The sequence below is a fragment of the Mus caroli genome, unplaced genomic scaffold (assembly GCF_978045245.1).
Source record: "Mus caroli unplaced genomic scaffold, Mus_caroli_1 scaffold_16, whole genome shotgun sequence".
Taxonomy (NCBI): Eukaryota; Metazoa; Chordata; class Mammalia; order Rodentia; family Muridae; genus Mus; species Mus caroli.
The window spans coordinates 97432669-97453242 of record NW_028227271.1 but is presented as its reverse complement, the minus strand read 5'-3'; the positions used below and the strand labels follow the sequence as shown (position 1 = coordinate 97453242).

At 46.0% G+C, this 20574-nt stretch overlaps 1 protein-coding gene across 4 annotated transcripts in view; it reads left to right on the top strand.

Moving 5' to 3' along the window:
* The window catches only part of Lifr (LIF receptor subunit alpha), a 110655-nt gene that overhangs the window by 42413 nt on the left and 47668 nt on the right, over positions 1–20574 (top strand). The window contains exons 1-2 of one of the 4 annotated variants that reach the window (XM_029469378.2): positions 12924–12939; positions 13017–13102. The exons of 2 other annotated variants lie outside the window; for them this stretch is intronic. The gene's annotated coding sequence lies outside the window, so the exon portion shown is untranslated. Of the gene's footprint in view, positions 1–12853; positions 12940–13016; positions 13103–20574 lie in introns of those variants that run through there. One more of the 4 variants, XM_021183147.2, reaches the window with a different exon arrangement.

Genomic DNA, 20574 nt, shown 5'->3' with positions numbered 1-20574 from the left:
TGTGCTTTTAAAAAACACTGGACTGCGCTCTTTTCTTCCTCTCCCTGACTTTCCCGTCTTCCAGCCAGGTGGAAAGTGTTCATTTGGAGGCACCCATGAGGAACCTTAAGCTCAGTTTCAATGTGAGGCACATTTTCAAGGAGGCCAGAGCTGCTGTTTGCTCTCAGGCCGGAGTTGAGCTGAGGTGTGTTTGCTTTGTGAGAAGTGAGATCACAGGCTGCTCTGCTCCAATGAGCGGAGACCTGGAGTCAGTCTCCTCTGGGGGATGAGAACCGAGGACTGTGCTGTTAAAACCAAATGAATTATTTCCTGAGTTTTATTTATTTTTTTTTATTTTTTTATTTTTTGGTTTTTCGAGACAGGGTTTCTCTGTATAGCCCTGGCTGTCCTGGAACTCACTTTGTAGACCAGGCTGGCCTCGAACTCAGAAATCCGCCTGCCTCTGCCTCCCGAGTGCTGGGATTAAAGGCGTGCGCCACCACGCCCGGCTATTTCCTGAGTTTTAAAAAACGTTTGCTATGGAAGACTCATTTTGGGGGGACCGTGTTAGGAATAGTGTAGTGATGGTGTGAAGACGTTACCATATTAATTTGTGGGGCACCTCTTCGCATTAGAGAAGATCCAGTGGTTACATAGTTCAGAGTGAAGGGCACATCTCTCTCCTATCACTCCCCTTAGCATCAGTAAGCACCAGCTTACTGGCTCTTTTCTCTCTCCGAATGTAGCCCAATGCTTGGTAGCATTTTGCTCTTTTTTGTCTTCCTGCTGGCTGGGGTAGTCGCATGCCCTGTTCTGTACCAGCTCTTTGCCTCCCCGTGAAGTCCTAAGTCCAGACAGTCTCCAGTGTCCTTCCCACCCCCATCCCCGTCCCCCGAGGGAGCCACCTCCCTCTCCCTCTGACACAACATCTGAGAACTCCTTTAAGGATAAGCCATATTTTACTTGAGCTTCCCTTTCTTCACGGGTATATTCTCCTGATAGCTTGCTGTGAGGTTGTTGTAAAGCACTTTTCTTTTTGAGGCTTTTAAGTGGGTTTCAGTTATTCCCAGGGCCCCAAAGTTGCATCTTCACATTGCAGGAAGTGGAGGCAGCTCTGCCCAGTGCACATCCTCCGATTTAAGGACTCCAAAGTGACCCATGGGGATTTGTGGCATCTTTGCTGTGAAATGAGAGCTATGATGGCCAGGACCTAAAGTCATCCTCCTAATGACAAAACAAAGTAACAACTGTGCACTTATAAGAATAACCCACCAGGCCCTGTGTGGAGCCTTTAATCCCATGACTCCTGAGGCAGGGGCAGGTGGATGTCTGTGAGTTCTACGCTAGCCTAGGCTCCGTACTGAGTTCCAAGCCAGGGCTATATTATGAGATCCTGTCTTTAAATAAAAAAATCCTAAGAGTTTAAATGTTTTTGAATATGCAGTGAAGGCTTATACTTATTATTAAATTGAAGGCAGGGGAGTTTTTTTTTTTTTTGTCTGTGTGTGTTCCAGAAAATTTGCTTCTCATTAGGATAAAGTCTGTGCTTTCTGTGGTTGATCACCACTGGCTTCTACTTTAATGTGAATAAATTGCTTTTACACCTTCATTGTTAGAGAAAGGATTTGTCCTTGGCATCTCTTAAGAGTGATTTTGGAAGCAGAATAAATTGTAGAGGTTAGGCGTCGCTAATGCTAGCATTTGAGCACAATGCATTATGTAGCCTTATGTGATCCTATGTGGAGGCTCTTCCTCTTCTTCCTCTTCTCGCTTCTCCCCTTCCTCCTCCTTGTATAAGCTGTGAGGAACCTTTTAAAAATCTAATTAAAATCCAATCCACTCTTAGCATTTAGAATATGGTCTTTATTTTCTTTGGGACCTAACATTGTGGTGTCAATACAAAAGTGTTGTTAACACTGGTCCATATTTGTTCTTCATAAATAGGTGTTTATCAGTCTTCTGTTAATATTCCAGGCAATTTTCGGGAAACTGAGATCCAGCTTATACGAGACAAACAGACTGGCTGTCAGGAGTTTCCATCTGAATTGTGGAGATGGATTAAAAAACGTGAGAGAGCAGTGAAGAAAGATGGTATCCAGTTAAGGACCAGGGAAAGGAACCTGCCCTGCGCAGCCGAGGCAGAGGGGCGTGGCTGAGGTAGAGAGGGGCGTGGCTGAGGTGGATAGGGTTGCCTATCCACTGCATGTGGCCAGAGAAGCCTCTCTAGGGTAGACTGGTAGGAGCTGAGCAGTGTATGATTCTGGAGGACCGGGAAGTGTAGCTCAGATAGAGGGCACTGCACGAATCAACACCCAGGCGGCGCCATAGGGCCCCCACGGTGCTATGCTACTACCGGGGAGAAGGGCAGGCTGCGGGCATGTGCTTGGATTGGGGTGCTGCACATGGAGAAGAGGGTGGAAGAATTCCTCCATGCTGGCTCCAGGAGTTCAGGGACAGGTCTTGCTGTTTCGTGTGGCACGCACAGCCAAGGCTGCACCTCCGTCCTGCATTATTTGTTGATTAGATGAGCAAATAAAGAAAAACCTTAAGAAATAATCTTGCCTGATTTTTGGTCAGAATTCTTCGGAGTCTGTTATCTGAGTTCTCCACGTAGGCTCTAGGCCTTACCATGTGTGTTACAGTTAACACACTCTCAGATTGTTGCCTTAAATCTCATCCTTCTGCCATGAAATTCAAGTCGGAAGTGTTAAAAACAAAACACAACACAGCCCCTTTTAGTAAGTCATAGTGATTTCCAAGAGATAGTCAGTACAGATTTTCACTTTTGATTTCAATGCAGCAGCCATTTACATGGGAGTGAATAATTCAGATGCTTTTATTTTTAATTTTTTTTTTTCTTAATGTGATGTTTTGGTTCTTCGGGCTTGCGGCTGACCAATGAGCTGTGCCAAGCTCAGGTATGTTGTTCTCACAAGAGAAATGTGTGTGTATCTGCTCTATTTTGGGAAATAGCAGGAACTTGTGGTATTTCCTCTTCCCAACTCCCAATCTGTTTGTTATTCTAAATATATGTTCCTTTATATTAATTGAAAGCTTGGGAAAGGAGTTTCATGCCAAGCAATTGTTAGAGCTGTGCGATAAGAGTCTTGTCTCTGGTGATTGACTATTGGGCCCCTGTTCTGTATTAGGAGTTCCGTGATCTTGCAGAATGAGAGCTTGATCTCTCTCTCTCTCTGTCTCCCTCTCTCTCTCTGTCTCCCTCTCTCTCTGTCTCCCTCTTCCCTTTCTCTCTCTCTCTCTTTCTTTCTTTCTTTCTTTCTTTCTTTCTTTCTCTCTTTCTTCCTTTCTTTCTTCCTTTCTTTTCCTTCCTTCCTTCCTTCCTTCCTTCCTTCCTTCCTTCCTTCCTTCAGTCTCTGTCTCTCTTCCTTTCTCTCTTTCTAATTTCCTCTTCTGACTGTTGATACCTGACGGTAGTGACTTGCTTGCATGTAAGCAATTGCATCTCCCAGCTCGGCGTGACACAGGCAGTGCAGACACTGAGAAGAGAACGGGTTCTTCCACTCGTCCTTCGGGAGCAGCGTAGTCTTGGCCCTTTTCAGTCTCACTTCCTGCAAGTAGCTGAAGCCAGCGAGGCATTGTAGGGCGTTTCGATGTTTAGAAATGCAAGCACTCTCAAGCAGGTCCTTTGCAGCCCCTGTACAGGTTGCAGAAAGGCGGGAATTCCAGTTGTCATACATTGTCTTGAGTAATGCTGCATGTGTTCCTTCTAGACACTTGCACTGCCGCTGCTGATGCAGGCTGAAGGTGGTGCTCGCAAGCCTTGCCCACTCAGTGTTGGGAGGTGAGGAGAAATTTTTGGCGTATGTTTTTGGTTTCTAATGTACTTTTGCACGGTGGGAAGTTTTTGGCTCTCCTTCATTCTTTTGGCTTCTAAGGCTGAACAAGTTGGAATTAGCATTCATGTCTAGAATCGAGCATAATCTTGTTATGTGGTGGTATCTTGAAGGGCCACTAGGGGGCAATATTTCTTTCTGAAGGTCCGTGTGTGTCTGGGTTAAGCCTTCATCCCGAAGCACACTTCTTTTTTTTTTTTTTTTTTTTTTTTTTTTGGTTTTTCGAGACAGGGTTTCTCTTTATAGCTCTGGCTGTCCTGGAGCTCACTTTGTAGACCAGGCTGGCCTCGAACTCAGAAATCCGCCTGCCTCTGCCTCCCGAGTGCTGGGATTAAAGGCGTGCGCCACCACGCCCGGCCCGAAGCACACTTCTGTTAAGAAGTTCTTAGATCCAAGGACAGTTGACACAGTGGTAGCAGGAACATCTGGTGGAAAATAACAAGTGCTGACAGAAGTACTTCCCTGCGACTAACATTAGAAAACACTAATGGGGCAGATGGGTTGTAATTGTCCTGTGGACAGAACCGTGTGAGTTGGCTGAGCCCTGGTAGGGTGAAGGTGAGACTGTGGCCCACAGTTACATGCTGTAACCTCTGGGGCTGTTTGAGGGCCACTGTGGACATTAGGGCGTGATGACAAGATGCCAGCTGTTTGCACGCAGCAGGCCTGGAGGCCCCACCGCTGTGCCCTTCTTCGGGCCTTTAGAGCATAAAAGTGAGTAAGACATGAACATTTGAGAAACTTCTCCAAAGAAACAGTTAAAGTGGGAGTGTAAGTTATCTGACTGGAACTTTACCTCATGTTTACTCCTTGAAGGTACCATGATCAGCACTTTTACTGTAGTTAAAAACAAAAACAAAAACCTAAACAGTTTTAGGGGAGAGCGTGTGCAAGATCCAGAGGGAGATGAAAATGTAAGCCCTTAGGAAATCATGAAATTGAGGGTTCAAACAACCGAGCCACAGCGTGGAGCTTGAGAATCAGAGGGCCCTTTCAGATCACCAAGTCAGCTTCTGGAGTTTAATATGTAAAGAAACTGAGACCCAGGGATGCCACAATTTGCCTGGGGACAGTCACTGAGGACTGACCGGCATCCTGACCCTTCTTGGACTGACTGTTACCTGTAAGAGTCAGAGTTCTGTCTAGAGGAGCATCTTCCTGAGGGGTTCGCCACTGTGGGCTTCCGTGTATCATCCGTCACCACTGGCACTGTGTTCCGCCCACAGCAGGTGCCCCATATTTTGTTAAATAAATACATACCTAAAAGAATTTCAATTGTCCGATGGGCATATTATCTGAGAGTGTGTTTATATAATATGGACAAATATATAATTTCTCATTTAAAAAAAAATAGAGAGTGCTACTTTTGAAACCCAAACTCCTAACTCTAGCACTGGCCAAATTTGGCAGGTGTGGCTGCATCTGGTCCCTTACTGACCGGGCATTGGATTTTCCAGGAGTCACCCTGTAAACTCGCTAATTCCTGGTATCCTTAACCTTTTATCTTTGATGCTTGAAACGGTATTTACTTTTAAGATCAAACAGTGCCTTGAATTGCCTTTCTTCTACATGTGTCTTATCAGTCAAGTGATTTCACAATTTCAGAACTTTATGGGCTCGTTGGAATTTGGATATTTGAAATCAAATCACACAAAGCCCCTACAGGCTCTGGAAATTGTCGCTTCGAGATGCCCGGCGGATGTTTGAATTGTGGTAACTTTCCAGGAGGGCAATTTTGCATTACTCATCAAAAGCCTCAAAAATGTGCCACGTATCAGAACCAGGAAGGGAGATGAGGGGGAAAAGCTGTCTGCAGATGCTGAGGGCCGCTCCATTACCATGCTCATATCAAAACCACCCCTGCAATTTGACAAAGCTATCCTTGTAACTTCTTTTTTTGGGGGCGGGGAAGGGGGTTAGAGACAGGGTTTCTCTGTGTAGCCCTGGCTGTCCCGGAACTCACTTTGTAGACCAGGCTGGCCTCGAACTCAGAAATCTGCCTGCCTCTGCCTCCCGGGTGCTGGGATTAAAGGCGTGCACCACCACGGCTCCTTGTAACTTCTTAAAACACCAGTTACCCAGTGGAAACAGCTTCAGTGCTCAGTAATAGGAATGGGTTATGGTTTTCATGAGTAATGAAGGGACAGTGCTGCAGAGGATGCCCACTGGTGGAGCTGCACCAAATTTACCATTTGTCAAGCCAGATGACCAAGAGGCCTGTCTTAGTCAGGGTTTTTATTCCTGTACAAACATCATGACCAAGAAGCAAGTTGGGGAGGAAAGGGTTTATTCAGCTTACAATTCCATACTGCTGTTTATCACCAAGGAAGTCAGGACTGGAACTCAAGCAGGTCAGGAAGCAGGAAGTGATGCAGAGGCCATGGAGGGATGTTCTTTACTGGCTTGCCTCTCCTGGCTTGCTCAGCCCGCTCTCTTATAGAACCAAGACTACCAGCCCAGAGATGGTCCCACCCACAAGGGGCCTTTCCCCCTTGATCACCAATTGAGAAAATGCCTTATAGTTGTATCTCATGGAGGCATTTCCTCAACTGAAGCTCCTTTCTCTGTGATAACTCCAGCTGTGTCAAGTTGACACAAAACTAGCCAGTACAATTGACCCCTTGTCAACTTGACACACAAACACATCACTAGTAAGCCTCAACCCTTACATTCTTACTCATCCCCAAGGTCTAAATAACTTTAAATGTCCCACAGTCTTTACATATTCTTAAATTTTCAATCTCTTTTAAAATCCAGTCTTTACATATTCTTAAATTTTCAATCTCTTTTAAAATCCAAAGTCTTTTTACAATTAAAAGTCTCTTAATTGTGGGCTCCACTAAAATAGTTTCTTCCTTCAAGAGAAAAAATATCAGGGTACAGTCACAATCAAAAGCAAAACTCAATCTCCAACCATCCAATGTCTGGGATCCAACTCACGATCTTCTGGGCTCCTCCAAAGGGCTTGGGTCACTTCTCCAGCCATGCCCTTTGTAGCACACACGTCGTCCTCTAGGCTCCAGATGCCTGTACTCCACTGCTGCTACTCTTGGTGGTCATCTCATGGTACTGGCATCTCCAAAACACTGCATGACTCCTTCAGTCCTGGGCTGTCAATTGCAACTGAGGCTGCACTTTCACCAATGGCCTTCCATGGCCTCTCACAGTGCTAAGCCTCAGCTGCTCTGTGTGACCCCTTCATGCCTTCAAAACCAGTACCACCTGGGTGACCCTTACACATTACCAAGTCCAGCTGCAGCAGGAGTACAACCTTGCCTATCTCTGGAACACAGCCTCTTTGTGCTTTCAGAAAACACTTCCCAGAAGATGTCACCTCAACGATGCTGGTCTCTTCTTAATCACCACTAATTTCTTAGCTTCAGCTAACCAGCATCAATAGTTCCAGTAATGCAAAGGTTTTGCTTTAGTAGTTCTGGTATCTTGTTAATCACAGCTGATTCTTCAGCCCCAGCTAACCAGAACTACAGAATCTTCAAACTCCAAAATATCAATGGCCCTGAAAAGAGTCTTTAATTTTCCCTCTGAAGTTTCACAACCCAGGCCTCCATCTTCTGCACTGTTCTCAACATTATCTTCCAAGCTCCTACACAACATCTGACAGAGCTCTTAACACCGAATGGATCTTCTAGCCCAAAGTTCCAAAGTCCTTCCACAGTCCTCCCCAAAACATGGTCAGGTTGTCACAGGAATATCCCACTCTGCTGGTACCAATTTGTCTTAGTCAGGGTTTCTATTCCTTCACAAACATCATGACCAAGAAGCAAGTTGGGGAGGAAAGGGTTTATTCGGCTTACAATTCCATACTGCTGTTCATCACCAAAGGAAGTCAGGACTGGAACTCAAGCAGGGCAGAAAGCAGGAGCTGATGCAGAGGCCATGGAGGGATGTTCTTTACTGGCTTGCCTCCCCTGGCTTGCTCAGCCTGCTCTCCTATAGAACCAAGATTACCAGCCCAGAGATGGTCCCACCCACAAGGGGCCCTTTCCCCTTGATCACCAATTGAGAAAATGCCTTACAGTTGTATCTCATGGAGGCATTTCCTCAACTGAAGCTCCTTTCTCTGTGATAACTCCAGCTGTGTCAAGTTGACACATACAAGGCCTATATAGGGTAATCTAGGTTTTGTTTTTGCAGCGTGCGTGCGCATGCATACATGTGATCAGTTCTGTAACACTGTGTAGGATGACCCCAAGATTACTGTCTAGACACTAGGTGAGATGAATTCTGTGTGCAACATCAATAGCTCTGTTGCTTTTAGCAGCCACCCCCCAGGCCCCCAGAATTCCCAATATCTAAAAAGCATGTGGTAGAGTGTAGGGGCCGGGGAGGAAGTTGCATTTCCGTTCCCAGTGGTTGTGTGAACTCGAGTAAGTTCCGCGTCTGTTTCGGTCCCTGTTGTGTGGGTGAGGATGCCTGTTAGGTGCTTCCTGGCAGAGAAGGCTGGCTAAACACACCCCGAGCGCTGGGAGGACGACGGACACTGGGCGTCCTGAACAGGAGATGATTTCTAGATTGCTAGATCAATTTCGTGGGGCTTGAAAATTTCAGGGCATCCTGACACAGCATTGTTCCTGGCCATTGGGAAGTAATTTGAGGTTTTAAAAGAAAAACCATCCATTTATTTGTGCGTGAGTATGTACATGCCGAGGTCGGAGGCCAACTCCCAGAAGAGGCCTTTCTCCTTCCACCATTACGGCACCGGCTTTCGCCCACTTAGATGCAGATACTCTTTGTTGCTAGTGTTTGGTTTGTTTTTTTTTAAAAGACAGTTTTGCTTCCTTCTGTTGTCTTGAGTCGTCCAGCCATAAATTCCTCAAGGTTAGGTCTGTCTGACTCAGTCAGTGATGGGTGTGTCTGTGTTGCCAGGTACTGCATAGGCCATGGTGCTCCAGGTACAGGTGCCCTTGCCCGTGCAACAACACACAGGAACAACCACGGGCACTGCAGAGCCAGGAGGTCACTGAGGTAAGGTAGCAAGCTGCAGATCCTGGCCTCCTGTCCTGTCCTTTCAGAAGAAAGCACTTGATGTTACTTTCCAGTGAACACAAACACTGCCATCCGCTTGTTCGACCCGCTGGGTGAGCTGCAGCTTGGTGACGTCACCGTGTTGACATTTACAGATGACTTTTATTGAAGTTGGGTGACACTTTTCTTAGGCTTCTGGGCTGGAAACTGCTATTGCACCTCCTGTGAAGGGCACACTACTGCCACCGCGAGGGAGACCTCATGCCGTTTTGAAATTTTATCTTTTCATAAAATCGCCAGGCTCTCCCTCATAAATCTAGAAGGTGTGGCATTTATGCATCTTCTGAGTGAGAAATTCCAGCATGCATCTTCCCAGGAGACAAGGGCAGTGAGGCCTGCACCCAAGAGTACGTGCAACTGCACTAGCTCTCATGAACGATGTAGAGACAAATATTTTAACATCAGTAACAGTTGAAGACAGCACACGATTTGTGGGTCTGCAGTATGAACATGCCAGGTTCTATGATGAAAGTGGAGAGTCAGTCGTCACAAAAGGTACCTTTGTGACAAATGCCGACTTTACATTCCATTTCTTCATATAGGTAAATAAAAGAAGACAACGTTATGAGTCGTGGACAGCATGGCCCCCCATGGGAAGTCATAGACATAGGTAGGGGACACAAGCAATATCCATGTTTTATACGTCACGCTCCCATCTATGGCATCGCTTCCCACAGCCCACTGCCTTCCCCCTCCTCCACTGGAACTAGCAGTAGCGTGCTTCTCTTAGGGGTCAGGTCACTCTGCAGAATTTCTCCTAGTGAGAGGCAAGGCCTGTGTGCAATGTTGCCTAGGCGGCAGCTGGGCTGTGTTGGCACGGAGACTGTTGGCTGAGTGTAGGATGGAGCAACGCTGCTCTCAATGCCAGGATCAATGGAATCACAGAGGACTCTGTTCTGGAACTTTCCACCTTACAGCAGGCAAAGCCGTGAGTGCTGGAGTGCTGTCAGCATGCACCACAGGCTGTATTGTTGGGGTCAATACCTTGTGGGATGTCCTTAGGTCACTGTCTTGTGGGTCAGTAGCGCCCTCCCCCCTTACTCTTCCACTCTCGGATATGCTGTGAGTTGGTTTGCCCCTCTTCGTGCCCCCACTATAGTGTCTTGCCTCATGGAACATGTATAGTGAAGGGTCTCATGGGCACAGACCTTTAAAACTGTGGCAGTAAACCACCATTATGCGCTGGTTTTCTTTGATGTTTTGTGACAGAAATGAACACAGAAATCTATAAGGCAAGATGGGCTCTATTGGAAAGTCTAGAGTGACACAGCTGACTGTCCACCTGTGGATTTGGGGGTACTGTTTGCAGGACTTCTGGATGTAGGGTTTGTTTTTTAAATATCATGAGGCATGGCTGGGAATGGCTAGCTTTAAACTATAGTATTTTCTTATCTATGTTTTCCCGTATCCCATAACGTAGGTTATGTTGGACATTCAGGTTTTTGTTTTCTTTTGTTTTGTTTTTTTGTTTTTTCATTTTGTAACATGGGCCTTCAGGATATGTTCCACATGCTACTAAAAATTCTTCAATATGAGTTGATGCAGCGGGGCATTCTGTCTTATGAACAAACCACAATTCGAGAATCTACGTTGCTCATCTTTTAAAATTCATAATTAAGGCAATAGTCACTGGGCATAAAGCCCTTATCCTCCCCCACCCCACCCCAGTATGTTGCTTAGAAATACCCAACACAGGCTACTTATAGAGAAGACCTGTAGTTATCTCCTGGTTTTGCCAGTGAAGGGCGTGATGTTGGCCTTGACTCAGTTCTAGTGAGGACCCTCTGCTCTAATCATCACTGAGGGAGGTATTGATGTATGGGAAAGCCCACATCACCCAACTGGAAATCGTAAAGACTGGGATTCCACAAGTCCTTCTGAGTACATACCTACTGTGACCAGCAGACTTGACACTGCATCTCATCTCTCAAAGTTCCACGTGCTAATACTACCAGCCCCAAGACCTTGGCAGCCAGTCATGTGGACCCCTGGGGGATGTTAGCCCTCAAACCACAGCTTCCAGTGACTTTCTTTTTTTTTTTATTTTTTATTTTTTTTTGATTTTTAATATTTTTATTACATATTTCCCTCAATTACATTTCCAATGCTATCCCAAAAGTCCCCCATAGCGCCCCCCACTTCCCTACCCACCCATTCCCATTCTTTTGGCCCTGGCATTCCTCTATATTGGGGCATATAAAGTTTGCAAGTCCAATGGGCCTCTCTTTCCATTGATGGCCGACTAGGTCATCTTTCGATACATATGCAGCTAGAGACAAGAGCTCCGGGGTTCTGGTTAGTACATCATGTTGTTCCAACAATAGGGTTGCAGATCCCTTTAGCTCCTTGGGTACTTTCTCTAGCTTCTCCATTGGGAGCCCTGTGATACATCCAATAGCTGACTGTGAACATCCACTCCTGTGTTTGCTAGGCCCCGGCATCGTCTCACAAGAGACAGCTATATTTGGGTCCTTTCAGCAAAATCTTGCTAGTGTATGCAATGCTGTCAGCGTTTAGAAGCTGATTATGGGATGGATCCCTGGATACGGCAGTCTCTAAATGGTCCATCCTTTCATCACAGCTACGAACTTTGTCTCTGTAACTCCTTCCCTGGGTGTTTTGTTCCCAATTCCAAGAAGGTGCACAGTGTCCACACTTTGATCTTCATTCTTCTTGAGTTTCATGCGTTTATCAAATTGTATCTTATATCTTGGGTATCCTAAGTTTTGGGCTAATATCCACTTATCAGTGAATACATATTGTGTGAGTTCTTTTGTGATTGTGTTACTTCACTCAAGATGATGCCCTCCAGGTCCATCCATTTGGCTAGGAATTTCATAAATTCATTCTTTTTAATAGCTGAGTAGTACTCCATTGTGTAAATGTACCATAATTTCTGTATCCATTCCTCTGTTGAGGGACATCTGGGTTCTTTCCAGCTTCTGGCTATTATAAATAGGGCTGCTATGAACATAGTGGAGCATGTGTCCTTTTTACCGGTTGGGACATCTTCTGGATATATGCCCAGGAGAGGTATTGCTGGATCCTCCGGTAGTACTATGTCCAATTTTCTGAGGAACCGCCAGACTGATTTCCAGAGTGGTTGTACAAGCTTGCAATCCCACCAACAATGGAGGAGTGTTCCTCTTTCTCCACATCCTCGCCAGCATCTGCTGTCACCTGAATTTTTGATCTTAGCCATTCTGACTGGTGTGAGGTGGAATCTCAGGGTTGTTTTGATTTGCATTTCCCTGATGATTAAGGATGTTGAACATTTTTTCAGGTGTTTCAACACCTGAAAAAATGTCCAGTGACTTTCAAACTCTTCCTGAGTCAGAAATTAAAGACGTTGTTATAGTTTTTATCACTTTGATCCATAACCAAGTAGTAAGAAAAATAACGTATTCATCTTATTAGCTGCCATTTCCTTACTGGGAATTTTTTTTATGCTACATCTACATCTGTATATTGTTAGAATTTGAACTATCTTTAGAGTACAATAGACACTATTAATCCAGTGCTTGGGAGACAGAGGCAGGTAGATTAGTGGAGCTCTGTGAGTTTGGTTTGTGTAGTGAGTTCTAGGCTAGCCAGGGCTATATAATAAGGCTAGCCAGGGCTATATATATCAGTCTCAAAAAAAAAAATGGAACTGTTTTTTTAAAGTTAATACAGGGAAAATGCTTTATAAAAATTGAGAAAGCTTGGAGACAAATTCTTTTAAAGTTTTAGTCTCACTTTTAGAGGTAACTGCATATGCTATGATTTTATACATGATAGATTAATGTCTGTGCATAACCAGACCTTGTACTGGCTAGTTTTGTGTCACCTTGACCCAAGCTAGGGTTATCAGAGAGGCAGGTGCCTTAGTTGAGAAAACACCTCCCTAAGATCTAGCTGTGGGGCAGCTTAATCAGTGACCAATGGGGGATGGCCCAGCCCATTTGTGGGTGGTGCCACCCCTGGGTACTGGGTTCTATAAGAAAGCCAGCTGAGCAAGCCAGCCTCCAGGAGCAAGCCAGTAAGCAGCACCCCTCCGTGGCATTGGCTCCTGCCCAGGGTAAGTTCCTGCCCTCACTGCTTTTGATGATGATGTGTTGTGCGGAACTGCGAGTGACATAGCCTCTTTCTTCCCAGGTTGCTTTTGGTCATGGTGTTTCATCAGAGCAACAGTGACCCTAACTATGATAGATGCATATTTAGTTTCTGTGCCTCTGGGTGTGGTAAGCTGTGCTTGGAACATACTTACATGGTTTTTGTAATATGACTTAAAAATGTAACTTAGGTTAATCATCTGCCATGATTATTGTGCATAATGTTCTTTTTGTAAAGTCTTTTATTCAGCGTGTTGGACGTATCTCCTCCACACCTGCTGGGGGCCGCAGCACTGGGGAGGAGGGATGGGTCTTACCCTGTGAAGCTTTCCTGCCTTTTGGGAAGCACCAGCCAGTAAACAAGAAGTACATGTCCAGATATCGATGAGTGCCCTAAGGACAGGAAGCTGGGCACGGTGTCGTGGGGCAAGGAGGGTAGGTGCCAGGGCTCCTGGGAGCTCAGTAGGGGATACTTCTTTCCCTGGGGGATGGGAGAGGACATGCTGAGCAAGTGAGTTCTATCTCAAAACCTAAATGACACATAGGACCTATGGGGAAGTCCAGGGAAGGATGCTCCTCAGGGGGGTCCAGACCTGAACAGAAGGAACAGAAGGGCCGTGTGACTGCTGGAAGGAGAGCGGGATGTTGGAAGGGGAATAGAGTCATGGGAGAGAGAGAGAGAGAGTAGAGCGTGTTTATAAGAATTGGCCTCAGTTTTAAATCCACAGTGACAGGGTCCGATGGATATTTTTGGATGGTGACTGTGCCTGCTCTGTGCAGAGTGTGTGGGGAGTGAGGATGGAGACGAGACAAGACAGAGGACCGTGTCACTGACCGATAGCCATGCAGGCTAGAGGCTGGCGTCATGGGACTGGGCTAGCAGCGAGCACAGTGGGCAGGGTCTGGTTTCAGAGCTGAGGAAGCTGTAGCTGCCAGACATGCAGAGGAGGTGGAGGTCCCTGTGCAGGAAGGGGTGAATCGAGAACGGCCCCGGAGCTTTGGCTTGCTTTGCCTTGGGGGGAATTGAGACAGGATCCTTGTGGATCCTGTTGGTTGAACTGCTGATCCTCTCGTTTTGGCCTCCCCGATGTGGAGATCATAGGCACGAAGCACCATGCCTGGCCTATGGCTTTGGGGAGCCGTGCTTTGGAAAGTGTCTGTACCAGTTTTTGATAGGGAGAAGATTAAGGAAGCATACGTTGGGGGAGTGCTCTGTGAATCAAAAATCTGCTTTGTGTGTGAGCTGAAAATGTCCGAGACTTGCAAGAAACACATTGTGCTTCTATCAGGAGACAAAAATGTGGGAGCTATATAGAACATCCGGGGAAAAGCCAGAATCAACTTAAAATGAATGTAGGTTTTACTTAAATTAGCATACGTTCTTAAGAAAATTTTAAGAGTGCAGCAAGAGATGGGCCAGAATGCTTATGGAGGTGGGACCGTCCACGGGCCTCCAAGTGACACACTCTGGTCTTCAGTGAACATTTTCTTTGCAGTCTTGCCTGATGTCTCTTGCAGAACAGTTTCTAGAAGTATGTGGGGTTTGTTGTGGTTGGTTTTGGTTTTGTTTTGTTTTGTTTTGTTTTGAGACAAGGTCTGTCTACATAGACCTGGATATCCTAGAACTCACTATGTAGATCAGATCGGCCTCCTCATACTCAGAGATTCTCCTGCCTCTTTCTGCCTCTTTACTGCTGGGACTAAAGGCATGTGCCACCACGCCTGGTACTGACTGAGCAGATAGTGAATGCTCAATAAATTATCAGATTGGTCCGTCACTGTCACCATCACCACCATCAATATCAACATCATCATCACTATCACCACCACCACCATCATCATCAATCACCATCATCACCATCATCATCATCACCACCACCATCATCACCACCATCATCATCATCACCATCCTCATCAAGTAAAATGACATCATAACATGACTCAGACCTTGGAGTCAGAATCCTGGGTCCCATTTCTGGCTTTGTTCTTTACAGGTCACGAGACTCTGGGAAAGTCACTTAACCCCTTTGTTTCCTCATTGAGTACCGCGTGAAAGACACCAGCCCCCACCTTCCCCTCAAGCACTGTGATGGTGCCAGAGACAGTCATACAGTCAGTCGCTCAGTGGCTGCTTACCTCTTTCTCACGAACCTTGTCTAAACCATCATGGGACAGCATCTCACACCACACTCACCGTTCACTGTCCATTGAAGTCTCTACATTTGAATCTGTGTGTCTTGACTGCTGTTGAACATGGGGTTCAGGGGTACAGCTGGCAGGAAATAGCAGAGAACTTGTGCCATGTGCAGATTGGGACTTCCTCAAGGCCAGGGAGGGCCGTGGATGATTTCAGCATAATATGACTGACTTCCTGCACTGGGGGACATTGACTGGGATCATTGGAATGAGGGCTGAGAGGGACTCTGGACGTTTGTCTTATTTCCCCAGTACCACTGTGGCCCTGAAGAAGAGAGTGATTATGATGTCCTTAAAAGGACATTTTTTTTTTTTTTTTTGTGGTTTTTCGAGACAGGGTTTCTCTGTGTAGCTCTGGCTGTCCTGGAACTCACTTTGTAGACCAGGCTGGCCTCGAACTCAGAAATCCGCCTGCCTCTGCCTCCCGAGTGCTGGGATTAAAGGCGTGCGACACCATGCCCGGCTTTAAAAGGACATTTTGTGCTCATTTTACCATGGCCTTTATAGAGAGCTTCTTGAGGCTGGAGCATTTGGCACGTGATTGGAGATCCTTGGAGCGTGCCTACCCATAGTCCCATAGACCCATAGATGAGTCCTGTAGGTAGGGAGTAGCTGGACCCTGAACAAACGGGAGGGGAACACTTAAGAGTAAGTAAGGTTTTTGTTGAACTAGAATTTGTAAAATTTGAGTAATCATTTTGCATATTTTATCTGTTGCTTTTTTTTTTTTAAGGCTAAAAATAAACCTTCCAATTTCCATACCCCTGGAGGACAGAGTTGCAAACACTACTTCCATTGTTACTTCAGCAGCCATTTTCTTCTTCAAGGTTGTTTCCCACATACTGCTACTAAGTTTCATTTTTCTCTACAACCTGTATCTGTTCGTTTCCACTGTTGCCATTTTCACTGGGACCCTGAAATGCCCAGTGTTACATTTGTTTCCTTGAATTCACATATTGGGCTGGGCCTCTAGCATCTCCATCACCACATGCAGTGAATTCGCTGTCTGGTACTTTTTTTTTTCTTCCACACATTTAATGCCTGGGATTCCTTTATCCGGCACATTCATGAAAAATGTCACACAGACAGCTGTCACAGTTGTCCTCTGTCACCTTTGTCCTCATTGTCATCATCATATAGCATCCTGAGTAAGCCTGTCAGCTGGTAAAAGGAGCCTTTAGCACTTTTATGTAAGTGTGATCATCTGGTTGTCGAGCATCCTTGGGACATTAGAGAGGACCTCTTTCGACCTAAGATGTGGTCCATCTTTTCCTGCCCCTTGCTCTCCTAGTCCAACAGTTTTATCAGGTCAGGGTTGCCACTGGCTGCACTGATCCAACCTCCCTTCCAGATCCCTTTCTCAATACTGTCCTGATCCAGGATCAATGCCAGGCTTATCGATCTCTGGGGGTGTAGATCACAGCCGTGCAGATGCTTAATCCGTATCCTCACCTAGGAAGCAAACCTCTGGGTGTGTGAATGAGGGTGTTTCCAGAGAGGTGGTTTAAATGATGGGGGCGGGGAACCCACCCTGAAGCCGGGTAACCTCGTGCCTCAGGGTCCAGTCAAGTAGGACTGAAGGAGCAGGCAGTATAGCAGGAACTTCAGCTTCATGTTAATTAGCGACAGGAAGTCACTGCTGCAGCCAGCCTTGCCTTGCCCACCTAGCTGGCCTGATCCTTAAAATGGGCAGAATAAACCCTCCCTTAAGCTGCTTCTTGCCAGCTGCTGTCACAAACACCTAATACAGCCTGCTTCTTGACAAAGAACACTCTGAGAGATTTCTGTCAAATGCCAGTTATTTCCAAACATTTTTTTCTTGTTCCATTCTTTCTGTCCTCTTCCTCTGCCCCCTTCCTTCCTGTCAATTCCTTTTGAAAAGCATTTGTTGTAGTCTAAACTGATAGCTAGGATTTGGATTTCTGAAATTTAAGTAGGGGGGGGGGTACTTTTAACGTAAAAGCTTCAGATTATAACTCTAAAAAATTATACCACTAGGGCACATTTAGGTTATTATGTGTACATTGAAATGCAGATATTAAAACAATTTGTATTATTATTATTATTATTTTGGTTTTTTGAGACAGGGTTTCTCTATGTAGCCCTGGCTGTCCTGGAACTCACTTTGTAGACCAGCTGGCCTCGAACTCAGAAATCTGCCTGCCTCTGCCTCTCTAGTGCTAGGATTAAAGGTGTGTGCCACCATGCCCGGCAAAATTTGTATTTTGAGACATGGGTTTGGTTTGTATGTTTTGTGAGTTTTTGGTTTGTCTATTTTTTGTTTTGTTTTTGCAGTTTTAAGGCAGGCTTCTTAGTTGGCTCCCTAAGAAATCTTTGGCCTGGAAATGTGTTTTGTTTGGCTTGAATGCTGTTGTGGTATTTTCCCCCACCCCCTAAATTAGCTGCTAGCATTTGAAAATGAGATTTCACATGTTTTTCGTTTTGTTTTTGTTTTTAGAAGATAGCAAGCCCTTTTGAGTTGTAAGAGGGAGGCCTGGCTAGCCCTGCAGTACGCGCTGCTTAAGGTGCCTGCTCTGCGGGTACCTTTCTTTCTGAGTCTGTGTAAAACAAGACAGTAGTTCGGATGGAAGACCCGGGGCTGTGGGATGCCCTGTCTATTTCCTGTATAAAACAGACAGAGGCTCTGGCTGCTAGCTGCTGGCCACCCCACTGTCCTTGGCAAGCCTCAACTACTTTGTCTGGCTGGCTTTTGGAGTGTGTTTGGGTTTGCACCTGCTCACTTAAAGAGCTCAGCTAATCAAAAGTCTACTTAAGAGTTGGAAGGAGGACAGGAAGATGGCAGTTATTTTCCATTCGGCCCCCTGCAGACTGTCAGATCGGGATAAGGTGATCACATGCCCCCCCCCAGCCCCCCCGCAAAAGCTAGTACGGCATTCACCTGACAGGGTGGAAGGAGAGAAAGGCCCACAGCTGCTGGTTACTTGAGGTATCCTGAAAGTACAATGGCTTGTGTCCGTCTCAGTTAGTTTGATGACATGGAAGTAAGGACTGCCCTGAGTCCGAGTCGGGTCAGTTGAGAGCTAAAGACTAACATTCCAGCTGTTTGCTGTGGTCCTGTTCTGCTGTGACCATGCTAGTGCCAGAAGGGGTGCTAGAGCCCTGGACTCCTGAGGTCTCGGGGGTCTTCTGTTGTGGATTCACAGTTAAATGCATTGTTCCAGAGCTGAGATTGGTAGATGGTGCTAAATTCAGGTTCCCAGCTCTGCTTCTTAGATGTGTGACCCCCTCTGTGCCTCAGCGCCTTACTGGAAAGAGAGGGATAGCGACACTGGCTTCATAGAGTTGGCACGAGGATTCAACCCAACTGCACACATGGTGCATGTTCTCTGAAAACGGGAGTTGCTTATTGCCTGGCAGAGTCAGCCAGAATCCGCATTTGAAGTGCATCAAGTGATTGCATAATTATCGTTTTTTTTTCCCTCCCTCAGTTTCAGCAGGCCTTTAGGAGTGGGTTTAATCTGTTTATTTGGAAAAGAAACTAACAGCAACTTGAGCCAAGTTGCTGGTTTATCTCTAAATGTATGTGTTTACCTACTCTTGAGGATATAAAGGAAGAGTGGGTGGGTGGGGGACAGACAAGAAAAACATTGTAAGTCCTCATTAAGAACTTGGTTTGAATGAGTTAGGCCCAGTTGTCAAGTAAGTCCTGAGTATACAGTGGGTATGAAGTGTTCCTAAAAGATACTGTTCTGTTCAAAGACTTTAAAAAGCAATCGGAAACAAAGTAGAAAGAGGGGGTATATTATCTCCCTATTTTGTGATAAACATGGAAAACACACATTAAAGTACAGGTAATGTCTTGCTTGAGGATGAAAACGGCCTCAACAGAATGAAAATTAGCCAACCTGACATGGAAGATCTTGAAAAGCCAAAAATCTTGACGACGTATGCACTGAAAACAGTTCCCTGAAAATTGTGATAAATTGAGACAAAAAATAAACAAAAATAATGTATTTAAATTGTATTAACACGTTCTTTGGGAGACTGAATATCCTACAGTATCCGTTCACAGTGGTGGGTGCCTTTAACATAACACAGGTTAAATGGTCCCAGAACGTCTGCAGAGTGCTCATTCAAGTCTGATGCCGTGCACTCCAGAAGCACTCTCGTGCCAAGAGTATTTTATTAATGTTTTCCCAGTGTCCTAGTCAAAAGACTAACCTAACCATCTGAAGTTGCCAAGTCAAACCAAGTTAATAGCGATTTATGACCTAGATGGTCAAAACTGATTGGAGAAGTCCACGCGTGTTGCCTCAGAAGGAAAATAATGACCCTGTTTCATTCCCCCAAGGCCACAATGACTGAGGTGGCATGTGAACCTACTGGGCACCACACGGTTTCTCAGACTTTGGAAACAGATCTCACACCACCCTCTTTTCCATGGGCACACAGATCTTTGGGAATGATCCTTGTGGTTTATTCCATCAGTCACCAAAGTGACACTGTCCCTGAAGGACATCTGACACGACCGAATATGGAAGCCGAGTAGTATTAGACCAAGGCTTTCAGAAGCACTGGGTACATTACCGTTTCTCCAGAGAGTCTGCAAGCCCCCACGATAACTCTGGCAGTTTGCTTTGGTGCCTGGGGTGCCTCCGCGCATGCGCAGGAACCACCCCTCAAACTTCCTTTCCATGTGCGGGCAACACTTGGGATATGATCCGGCCTAATGATGAGAGCAGTGCGTGGGCCTGTCATGATGCTTAATGGGTCAGACACTACACCGCTCTGGGAGAGATGCGACTGTGCATGCAAGCATCACTACGTCCCTTTCTGTAGAGACTCCACCGAGACAATGAGCACATCCTTCCTCCTGCCAGATTTTTGGTACAAAGGTCTGAGGAGGTTACAGAAGTGGACGCAGAAGAAATCTGCCTAGAAAGGAACAGGCAGACGGCAGTGGAGAGACTGCACAATGGCTTGGAGTTCCCCTTCTTATGCAGCCTGGAAGGAGATCCCTGCTGGGTATGGGGTACAGTTTGGAGCCCCCCTCTTCCCCCTCCTTCTCCCCCTCCTCTCCTCCCTCCTCCCCTCCTCTCCCCCCTCTTCCCACCCCTGTCATCCTCCATCTCTTGCCTTCCATTCTCCCTGCTTCGTTTTCGTAAGCCTTGTTCTTTACACTCCTCCAAAGAACGAATAACAAGGGATGTACCTTTTGCAGTCTCACAGGTCTTGATAACTGAATGCCCTTTATCTTCTCAGTCTATCGTTCAGTGTCTTCATCAAGTCTGAAAACAATTACTTAATATTTCGAAAAGCATTTCTTCTAGGTTTCCGGTGTTAAGAAGTTCAGTGTGCATTGCCCACTAAAGAATATTAGTGAGAACCTGCACAGGTGTTTCCTGTGCAGCGTCATCCCAGCTGTGGAGATGGTACTGTCAGTC